Raw genomic sequence first — 10449 nt, forward strand, 5'->3', positions numbered from 1 at the left:
ACGGAGGAGTGCTCCCCCACAGCGCTCATGGCCAGCTAATGGAGCCGTGTTTATTTGTGTAGCGTCCGAGACCGAGCATGCTGCACACCGAGCTGGGAAGGAAGGAACAGGGCTGTAAAGTTATGAAACTGGCTTTAGCCTTTGCGTCTGTGTGTGTGTGTGTGTGTGTGTGTGTGTCTGTACGTGTGCGTGTGAGAGAGAGGGAGAGAGAGAGATTTTGACTGACACAGCAGTTCCTCTGGCTACATCAGACTTCATTATGCTGCACAAGGGGAACCTATGGCGTGCACAAGAACTGGGCTGAATCACAGGGGAAAAAAAACACTTTCTCAACTTCTCGCCCAAAGCACTCAAATTATATGACTCACTGATTGTCATAATCGCATAACCACAATCTCCCAGTCATAACCACAGCCACGTCTTCCAGTAAACAAAGTCAGACGTAGTTGCAACATTGAGCCCTACAGGGCAATTAGTGAAAAGAAGCAGGAGAGGGTGAGTGTCCGACAGACAGACAGACAGAGAACAGACACACAGACACACACACCTTCTGTGAAACAGAGGTAGGCACTCTGTGAAATAGCAAAAACAAAAACAGCACATGCTCCAGCTTCTTTCCAGCTGCCTCACCCTGCTGTCCAGATACAGGCCCTAGAGCAGCAATAGAGATCTCATTCAGGTGCAGACTAACCCTCCACCACCAGCATCCCCTCCCCTGGGTCCTCCACCCCGCTCAGGCTCGGGAAAACAGATCCCAACGCTGCCAGGGGGGCATACCTGACTGGGTCCTTCACATGAAATCCTCCTCATAGAGAGAGAGAGAGGGGGGGGGGGGGGGGGAAAGAGAGAGCAAGCAAGAGAGACAGAGACAGAGTGAGCAAAAGAGGGAGAGAGAGAGAGAGAGAGAGAGAGAGAGAGAGAGAGAGAGAGAGAGAGAGAGAGCGAGCTAGCCAGTGGCTATGGTAACAGAGCTCCATGGGAACGGGGTGGAATTGTGCACTTGCGGTGCAGCAGGGGCAGGGGAGACGGACAGGGGGGCTGCCTCAGCTCAGCTCCACCTGCTCTGGGGGGGCACAAGGGTAAAAATGTTTTGCCCCGTGTGCAGTAATTCAGTGGTAACTGACCCCAGTGCTGGAACAGACACACACGCACACCACACACAGAGGAGTTGTTAGATTTGTGGGTTTTTTAGTTTAGGATGGGGAAAGTTCAAACACTCCCCAGGAAAACGTGCCCAGTGGCCAGATGATCCTGCCACTGCCCTCCCCCCACCTCAGATTCTGCCAGGCCAGCACTCTCAGCGACTCGGAGCGCCTCATCTGCGGCTGTGGCAGGGCGTGGGGTTAAGCCACTCGCTGCCCTCAGAACGGCTATCTCTATGACCTTTGGCCTGGGAGCTGTAACTCCATCGCTGCTCACGTCCATGGACTGCTGCGCACTTTCCCACCGCTCTGGCTCAGAGAGCTCAGGCTATTAAAGGCCCGCTCTGTAACATTTCTTCCTCTCCGAGAGCTCAGGCTATTAAAGGCCCGCTCTGTAACATTTCTTCCTCTCCGAGAGCTCAGGCTATTAAAGGCCCGCCCTGTAACATTTCTTCCTCTCGGAGAGCTCAGGTTATTAAAGGTCCGCTCTGTAACAATTCTTCCTCTCAGAAAGCTCAGGCTATTAAAGGCCCGCCCTGTAACATTTCTTCCTCTCAGAAAGCTCAGGCTATTTTTTAAGGCTCGCTCTGCTCTGTAACATTTCTTCGTGATTTCTCACTTTTGTTGTCGCATTTTTCCCTACAGAGGTCCCCCAACAGATTTGGGGTGCATATTCCACAACCGTCTCTTTTTGTTGGCTCTGTCATGATTTGTCTTGAACATCTAAAAAATGAAGTCGGTGCTCGAGGGGGGCGTGTGTATGTCCAGAGAATTTTAAGCATTTTGTGTTTCTCGATTCTCACGAGACGTCCTGATTCAGACTGCCGGGACGCAGATGCAGATCTTGCAAGGCTGGTCATCCGCTAGGAGACGGTAAGGGGAGCAGGGAAAGCCGCCATTTTTCCACAACAGGTCATTTAACAATCACTACGATTTCTAAACTGTTTTATTAAGTTGAAATAGGGGATAGGGAATAGGGTGCCTTTAATAAACTTACACACACACACACACACACACACACACACGCTATCCCATCCAGTGGGCAAGGGCCAACTAGCCACAACATACAACCATTTAAAATAGTCTGAAAAGACATGTCCAAATGTGATAGGACCCAGACACCAAATGACAGATCACAAGCTAAGGATATGACACTCAAAGACAGAGACACACACACACCAACACACACACCCACACACGCATTCCGTAAGCCTGACAATTTGGCAGGCCAATTCACACATTCGTGTCTCCTTTTACAAACTCGAATTACCCTGAGGCATGTCCAGACAAGACTTCACACAACATCATACACCTCACACACATGTGCCCAGCGTCTCATAGCCTCACGTGCACACTAGATAGCCTTCCTCCACCATAAACATACTGTATCCACACACACACACACACACACACACACACACACCACTTAGTGTAATTACACACTGAGCAAATATTTTAAAGCCACTTTTAAGTTTGCATGATCCATAAAAGATTTGCATGAGGTAGAGGTGCTTTTGAAATGTAACCACAGATGTCCATTTGCAAGTTAGCGAGGAATAAATTGCTAATTGTGCAGTTGTTCACTGTTCCACACGAAGGTCACTATTCCACAACTGCATGCGTACACACACAAGTGCACACACACAAAATGGGGTCACCAGGTCTGTCAAACATCATCAAAGTCAAGCGAGACCTTCAACATAAATAAATGGCCAGTCAGAGGGGAGAGTAAAGAGCAGAGCAGTAGAAAGAAATATCTCCCTCCTCAGACTCACGTGTGCCACAGCAGCAAGGCCTTCTGGGTAACTGGATGGGTGAGAGGGTGGGGGTATGGATGGGGACACACACACACGCGCACACACACACATACATACACACACACACACACACACACACACACACACAACAGGCTGTTTATCTAGAGAGAGCCCGAGTCAGAGGAGTTGCCGAGAGCAGCTCAGCTCACATTCCTCATGTGCTTTCAAAGGCAGCTTGGCAATGCCAGGAGAGTGTCTGTCTGTCTGTCTGTCTGTGTGTGTGTGTGTGTGTGTGTGTGTGTGTGTGTGTGTGTGTGTGTGTGTGTGTGTGTGTGTGTGAGATTGACTCCCAGAAGAAGGGAAGATGTAGCTTGTAGGACACACAATAGGAATGCATACTGGGGCTGCATGACAAGTATGTGTATTAGTTAATTGGTGTTCCTTAGTTCTAGAGTCATGTAAAAGATGAGATAGACTTCATATGAGAGAGAGAGAGAAAGAGATAGAGAGAGAAAGCTTGCCAGTGATTAGAGGTGAGAGATACCCTGGAAATCCAGAGGTCTTGCAAGAGCACAATGGAATTGTCTCTGCAAGACACTCTGGCAATGAGCAATGATGCACGTTACTTTTTCCCCTTGCATCCCGTGGAACCAATCAAATCGTATCTGATATAGGCGGGCCAGAGGCGAACTAAACTGATGACGACAGCGCTGCAACGTTGGAAACATTGATCGTAGTGTTATCCAATTGCGTCAAAGTCCGGAATCATTCAGAGTAAACATTGGTCTAGTGTTATCCAATTGCGTGCAGTGAGATTTTCAAATGCATGCTTGGTGCCACCCCTCGAGTTGGGCCATTACATTGTTCGTGGCCAGACCTTTTCCAGGCTAGGTGAGAGAGGGGTGTGGATGGAGATCCCAGTCTTTAGTCACTAATCTTTGTGTTTGCTGTATCTCAATGACTGCTGTATCTCAATGACTATCATCTCTATCAGTTAACTGGTGCCATCCCACAACACACAGTATTTACGCACAGCATATCAGAAAGGACAAACTTTGAGTTTGAGTTTTGCTCATCTAAGCTCTTGATTGCTCATCTGAGCTATCTGAGCTCTCTGCCGATGGATGCACACAGGTTTATTGGGTGTTTGAGTGTGTGTTGTAGAAATAGAACTTAGTGTATGTGTGTGTGTGTGTACGTGTGCATGTGAGCACGCGGGAGAGAAAAAGAGATCGTTGACGGGAGAGCTTCAGCAGTGTGTGTGTGTGTGTGTGTGTGTGCGCGCGTTCGTATGCATGCGTGTATATGAGTGTGAGTGTCTGTGTACACACGTGTGTGTGTGTGTGTGTGTGTCTGTGAGTACAGCGCAGACTGATACACTGCAGGCCGCAACCCTGAGCTCTCCCCTCGGCCTTCATCTGCTGAGCTGAGGGAAAGATCCCATCTGTCTCTCCCTCACCCCCACAATGCCCTGCCTGAACCCTGAGGCAGCCGCGACCAGGCACTGAGGCAACCCACAGGCCAGGCCAGGCCAGGCGGCTGCAATCTGACAGCAGATTATTTATAGCTCTCTGCTGAGATGAAGCACCCCGGCCCAGGCTGCATCAAAAGCAAAAAGCACAACATTGCTTCACGGAGCTCTGGCAAGCGGTGTGTTTACGGTATTGATGTCAGCTCTGCCAGGGTACGGCGAGGTGATCCCAGCTTAGAGCAGACGGATTCCTCTGAGAGAGAGGGAGAGAGAGAGAGGAGTCATGATCGGGACCTGGAAAGACCCAGGAAAACTGGCCTGGTCTGCTTTGCGTGAGTCAGCCCTTCACGTCAGATGGGAGGAGGATGGGAGGGCAAAGCTTGACACAATCTGAGGATGACCAACGGATGACCCAAAAAAATCCAACTATTGATGAAAAGAGGGAAATCTGCAACTGCAAAAGTCTGGATTCCCCCTCCCCCCAAAAAGAGACTACTCATGGACACTAGTAATGGAACACAAGAAGCTGACGTCTGGTTGCTAACGCGTCTGATCACCTGATGTGAATCACTACTGAAAGCCTCTGCCTAGTGATACCCTACAGTGAGAGAGATACAATAAATGCACTGGTGCATGAAAAATTGGCTCCACTTTTGTTAATGAGGAACCTGGGATTAATCATTTGGATTAGTCATGTTGGATACGTATTTACAGGCGGAGGCACCCTGTTTGGGTTAATGGTGCCTCCCTCTCCTTCAAACACCCTGACAACCGGTTTCCATCACGCAAAAAGAACACACACCCTCCTTATCCCCCACTCAACCCTAAGGTCAATCTCACACACACACACACACACACACACACACACACACACACACAAACACACTGTTTGCTTTGCTACAAGGTAAAGCAAAGTCCACGATAGCGCTGCACGTGTGGGCTTAGGATCCCCTTCCTCCCACTGACTGGCCTAGAAACCTGCAGAGCTGTTCTGACATACAGCCGAAGGGCTGACGGTCTAAAAACACCACCCTGCAGAGCAGAGCAGAGCCATAGAGGGGGTATCAAACTAACAACAAACCAACTACAGCAAGGACAGGACAGAGCCCGAGTCCAATGTAGGACATATTCTAATTTCAAAAATCCTAGCTAACAAAAATCCTAGATAACAGTTGAGTTTGCGTGGTCAGTCGGTCAGAGACACTGAGGTGAACCACTACCTAAGTGAGCCTGGTGACATTTGTGAGTCCTCTCCACACCTCAGGATCGAGTGGACCAGGCCATCTGTGTACGGCAGGCAGCTAGGTTTAGGTCCTTTTTGTGTTTCCCCTAGAGAACAAAAATACAAAAGAGAGACATATTGGTAAAGTGTTATGATTAAATGGTTCAAGTTGAAATGATGGTTCATGTAAAGAGAAGTTCCGGCCACACATATGTGTCCAGGGAGCGTAAGAATTTACTTTCCAGTTTTGTTTTGCTGGGATTAGAAGCTTAAGGGTTTTAACTTCTACGACAAGGTCAACAAGATGTGTAAGTACCACAACACTGGGCAAGATTACTATGCAAGATCGGGTTGAATAAAAAAAAAAAAAAAAAACCTAATGATGTAATCTGGCCCAAGATGACATAATTTAAAAGCACAGCAAAGCTGTATGGTAGGGTGGTGCTGAGCGTGACTCTGTTTAGTAATTCCCAGCACCACTGCAGCACTAAACCTCTGGCTGGCAGCAACATCTGTTAACCTCTTTAATCTGATCCGTTTCACTTGGGTTTGGTGTTGGCCCAAAATGTCTTACACAGTAAACACACACATAACCACATGCGTACAAGCGTGCGCATACACACATGCGCGTGCGCATACACTGCCATGCAATAAACAACCCAAAACAATCTCTCTGGTCAGATGTACGGTTCCGTCAAGACTCTGAGGAATCCTCCCAACCGCACAGTCTCACTCAAAACCAATCGGAGTAGAGGAAGGAATGAGAGAGCACCCTGAATTATAGCCTGAGAATGTCACCATTGGTAGTCACCCTGACATACCACAGTTTCACAGTGATTTGAGTCTGTTAACTTCTGAGTACCTACTCCATGCATGTTCACACTTTTTGAATTTTGTTGGATGTGACTGACAAAAAACAAGGAATTGAATGGTGACTTTGTTGGGGACACGAGACAGGCATTAAACATAATTATGGACGCCAATAACTGAGGAAACACTGGCCACAAGTTTCATCTGCATGGCTTGCAGACATTTTCCAGTACAGAGAACCCAGACCAAAAGAGACTTTCACATGCGCAAAATGCACAGTCAGCAGCCTCTGCGATATCTCTTCTCAAAACAATGGTTAGCTCCGGCTTTAGCGGATGCACACACGGTCATTATGAAACGCACCATATGGCACAGAATGCACCATATTTGTCAAACTGCATGAAGTTGCCATATGCTGTCAAGCACTAGATAAATGCACAATGTAAGGGAACACTAGATGTCAAAGACAGTTCAAACACAAACAACTTCCTGAAATGGCTCAGGAAAGCAAGCGATACGATTCTGAACAATCTGTGAAAGAAAAATTGCATTAAGGATTTTTTCACTTCTATATTTCAAGTTACTTCTCTTTGTGGCCTTGGACCGAATCATAGCAGCGCATCAAGAGTGGTCAATGACCCAAAGTTGTCTGAGGCAAGGACTGCAGTAGCCTGGGTGAACCCAGACGAATCTGTTAGATAGATAGATAGATTGTAGATACTTTATTGATCCCCAGGGGAAATTCAAGGTCTCAACAGCATACAGACAACACATACACATTCTTTAGCAGCAGAACAGTTAACATTACTCAATTCCAACTTGACAACAGGCCTACACGTTTCTGGGTTTTTGGTCATTCAGAAACAAGGGTTAATGGGCTCCTTTCCAGGCCCATTAAAATTTGCAGTCATCAGTTTTCAAAAATCAGTTTTGTCTGGGTGCACCCAGGCAAGGACTGCAGCAGAGCAGTATAATGGGATGTGGTCCAGTCTGCCATTTATGTACTACACAAATAGCTGCAACGCTGGTTCTTCAACCAAACTGAGCTTGTTTGCAGCTAAACAAAGCCATAGGTGTATACTGTGCAGACAACCATCAATCAGTTAAGCTACCGGTATGCCATTTAACATTCAGTGATGCTACTTCTCAGCTTATGAAGACTTGGCCTGCAGCAACGTCTTGTTCCATGGGAAGAGAGGCCAACAAACAGGTCAATCCAGGAAAAGCCTGCGGTTTCCCAGCCAATGCCTCCCATCCCAGTCTTCCTTTTCCGTGAGGGAGCAGTGGGAGCACTCAACCACAGCCCTATCCCTTCCAGTGAAAGCAACGCTCAAATAAACAAATGCAATGTTGAAAGACTTCCAGAAACGGGTGACTGGCACTTCATTCACAGCAGCCCAATTTCTTCCGCACATCACCACTTACTTATATCGGAAAATAGAAGTGTGACATGATCTCACCATTCGTTTTCGCAGTGCTCCCTTGCTTGCTATAGGCCACTAGCATCTTTAGGGAGCAATGCATTACATAAGGACTGGTTACGTTTGATCTAAAGTGATCCGAACCTGATCAAATAATGTCCACTGCCGAGAAAGTTATTCTAATGTTATGTTCGGAATCAGATACTATAAAACAACACTATAACTACTACCTGCCATTGCCAGGTACCATAACCTGACCAAGTGAAATTACCTGACAAAGATGAACCAACCTGTGAACAGACAAAACAGGCAGACAGCCTAAAGCTAGTCGGCAATTTTTACTTCTCAACGCTAACGTCACATAGCAAACCTCTAATTAACCAGCCCCAGGCCTTTTTTCCTTCCCTTAGCCTGAGCGACAAAATAACGTTGGGGTTGGAAGGAAATAACAAAAAGGTCCCGAAGTCACTTCGTCATTTGAATAGCGTAGGCTAGCTAACGTAACTTAACATAACAGCATCTAGATTACTTCGTTGACTTGACTTAACGTCAAATGTGCCATTCAAAACAGTTCAATAAACAAAATCATTCGATTGCCAACATTTGTTTACGTAATACTTACGTTAATGTCTCTCTTCTCTTAACAGTATTTTAGTCCCTTTCTCTTTCACAAAACTTTCATTTGAAAACTTTCCACATTGTTACCCGAAAATTTAAATTCAAGTGATTTCTGCATGGCTCATACCAAGTGAATGTTATAATATATCCGCACATTCTATAACCACTCGGCAGAAGCAAAACTTTTAAACGTGTTTGCTAAAGAAACATTTCAACTTATAACATTTACATGTATGAACCCATCCCCGTATAAGTACGCACGAATTTGTAAAACTTTGTATCCTAGCACCCCTATGAGACAATACATAGTTTGTCCTAAATCCCGCCATTGGCCTTTCCCTAGTTTTGGAAGACGCTGGTAATTTGGTTGCTAGGATACCGTTGCACATGTTGAGGGTTGGGTTCGCATCTGAAACTGGAACGTTGGGAAACAATAGAATGGAAACCAAAGATTTTAGAGCCGAGCGGAGCTCTAGAATCTCCTTTAAGGGAGACCAACCGCGTTTGATGGAAATATTGATGGAAACTGAAGCAACTACAGAGCTAGTCACACTTTGGGTACCTGATGTGATTAAAATGTCAACAGAAATCGCATAGTCTACATCATTGCCATCAGAATGCCATCAGAAACTTGATGTGAACTTTAATGCCATTCCAAAGTTTTAATTTCAGTAAGTGATAGACCTAAACTGCCTTTATTTACAGGCCTAGATCCTCGGCAAATACAAATTCCCACACAAACAGATATATTTTTAAGTATCCATGCCCCGCATCTCTGCTCTGGCCGCTCTGGCCTTTCAGTAGAAGTGAGCAGAGTGTTTCCAGTTTATTTACGTGTGTGCGCGTGCGCGTGTTTGTGTAATTAAAACAGCTGAGTTCCATGGAGCCTGACAGCATTACTGGACTGCAGCCAGTAAAGAGAAGGGAGGCCAGGTCAGAGGAGTAATACACTTGCTGACACAGTTTCTCTGAAGCTTGCAAGTTCTTGTGTAAGTGCCTGCCTGTCTGAGGATGTGTAGCTATATGCACACACTGTGTGTGTGTGTGTGTGTGCGTGCAAGTGTATCCGTGTAGGAATAAAGGTGTTCTTAATTAATCACACGGCAAGATGATCTCATTTTCTGTGCCACAAAGTGCTTCAATTATCTAACTGAGAGCTGACATCAGGAGAATGAGATGTTTCCCTTTTTGACTTTTTGTGTTCAAAAGAGAGGTTAGTCAAAAACACTTGGCTCTCTGTACCCTTGAGAACAATCATTTTATTAATCTGTGCAAAAATCCTTTAATGTTCTTTTTCTACCCCATCAATTAAATTAAAATTCTCCAAAATATTTGCATAACATCGCTCAGAAGTACTGTGAAAAAACAATTTGCATCTATCTGACAACTTAGGAAAGGCTTGTCTGTATGTGTGCCAAAATGTATTTGTGTACCCAGGGTTATATGTGTGTGTGTGTGTGTGTGTGTGTGTGTGCAGTTCTCCATATGCCCATACATGGCCTATGTGATTTGTAAAAGTCTAAACGTGAATGGTTGAACAACTTTTGTTCCAGGCTTGTTGCATGACTTCACCCAGACCCCCACTGGCCAGCCCCAGTCAGGAAACCTTTGCCCTGATGCTGGATAGTGTGTACAATCCACCCAATAAAAAGCCTACTGATGGAAGTGAGACCTCTCCTGATGAAGATGGAAGAGAGGGCAGTGACAGGGTCGATGTGGGTGTGTTTGTGTGTGTGTGTGTTTGTTTGTGTGTGTGTGTGTGTGTGTGTGTGTGTGTGTGTGTGTGTGTGTGTGTTTGTGTTTGTGTTTGTGTGTGTGTGTGTGTGTGTGTGTGTGTGTGTGTGTGTGTGTGTGTGTGTGTGTGTGTGTCCACCGCATGCCACACCCAATTGTAACACCAGCCGGGATCTTTAACTCCTCGTTAGCGGCGTTACCTCTGGGCCTTGGGCCTGTCTGCCGTTTGTTCCATTGTCTGCGGTCGGGCATAAACTGTCACTGAAGACGGTGA

General features: G+C 46.3%; 1 protein-coding gene and 1 long non-coding RNA gene across 4 annotated transcripts in view; both read right to left on the reverse strand.

Annotated features, from left to right (window-relative positions):
- LOC121713512 overlaps positions 1 to 2178 on the reverse strand; it is a 19565-nt gene extending 17387 nt beyond the window's left edge. The window contains exon 1 of the long non-coding RNA XR_006032840.1: positions 2136 to 2178. This is a non-coding gene — a long non-coding RNA (uncharacterized LOC121713512). The remainder of the gene's footprint in view (positions 1 to 2135) is intronic.
- The window catches only part of wu:fa11c10 (protein FAM110A), a 26171-nt gene extending 17387 nt beyond the window's left edge, over positions 1 to 8784 (reverse strand). For 2 of the 3 annotated variants that reach the window (XM_042098162.1, XM_042098159.1), the window contains exons 1-2: positions 8446 to 8784; positions 5591 to 5699 (exon numbers count right to left, since the gene is read on the reverse strand). The gene's annotated coding sequence lies outside the window, so the exon portion shown is untranslated. Of the gene's footprint in view, positions 1 to 5590; positions 5700 to 8094; positions 8146 to 8445 lie in introns of those variants that run through there. The other variant, XM_042098160.1, reaches the window with a different exon arrangement.
- Between the last annotated feature and the right edge of the window lie 1665 nt (positions 8785 to 10449).

The sequence above is a fragment of the Alosa sapidissima genome, chromosome 7 (genome assembly GCF_018492685.1).
Source record: "Alosa sapidissima isolate fAloSap1 chromosome 7, fAloSap1.pri, whole genome shotgun sequence".
Lineage (NCBI taxonomy): Eukaryota > Metazoa > Chordata > Actinopteri > Clupeiformes > Clupeidae > Alosa > Alosa sapidissima.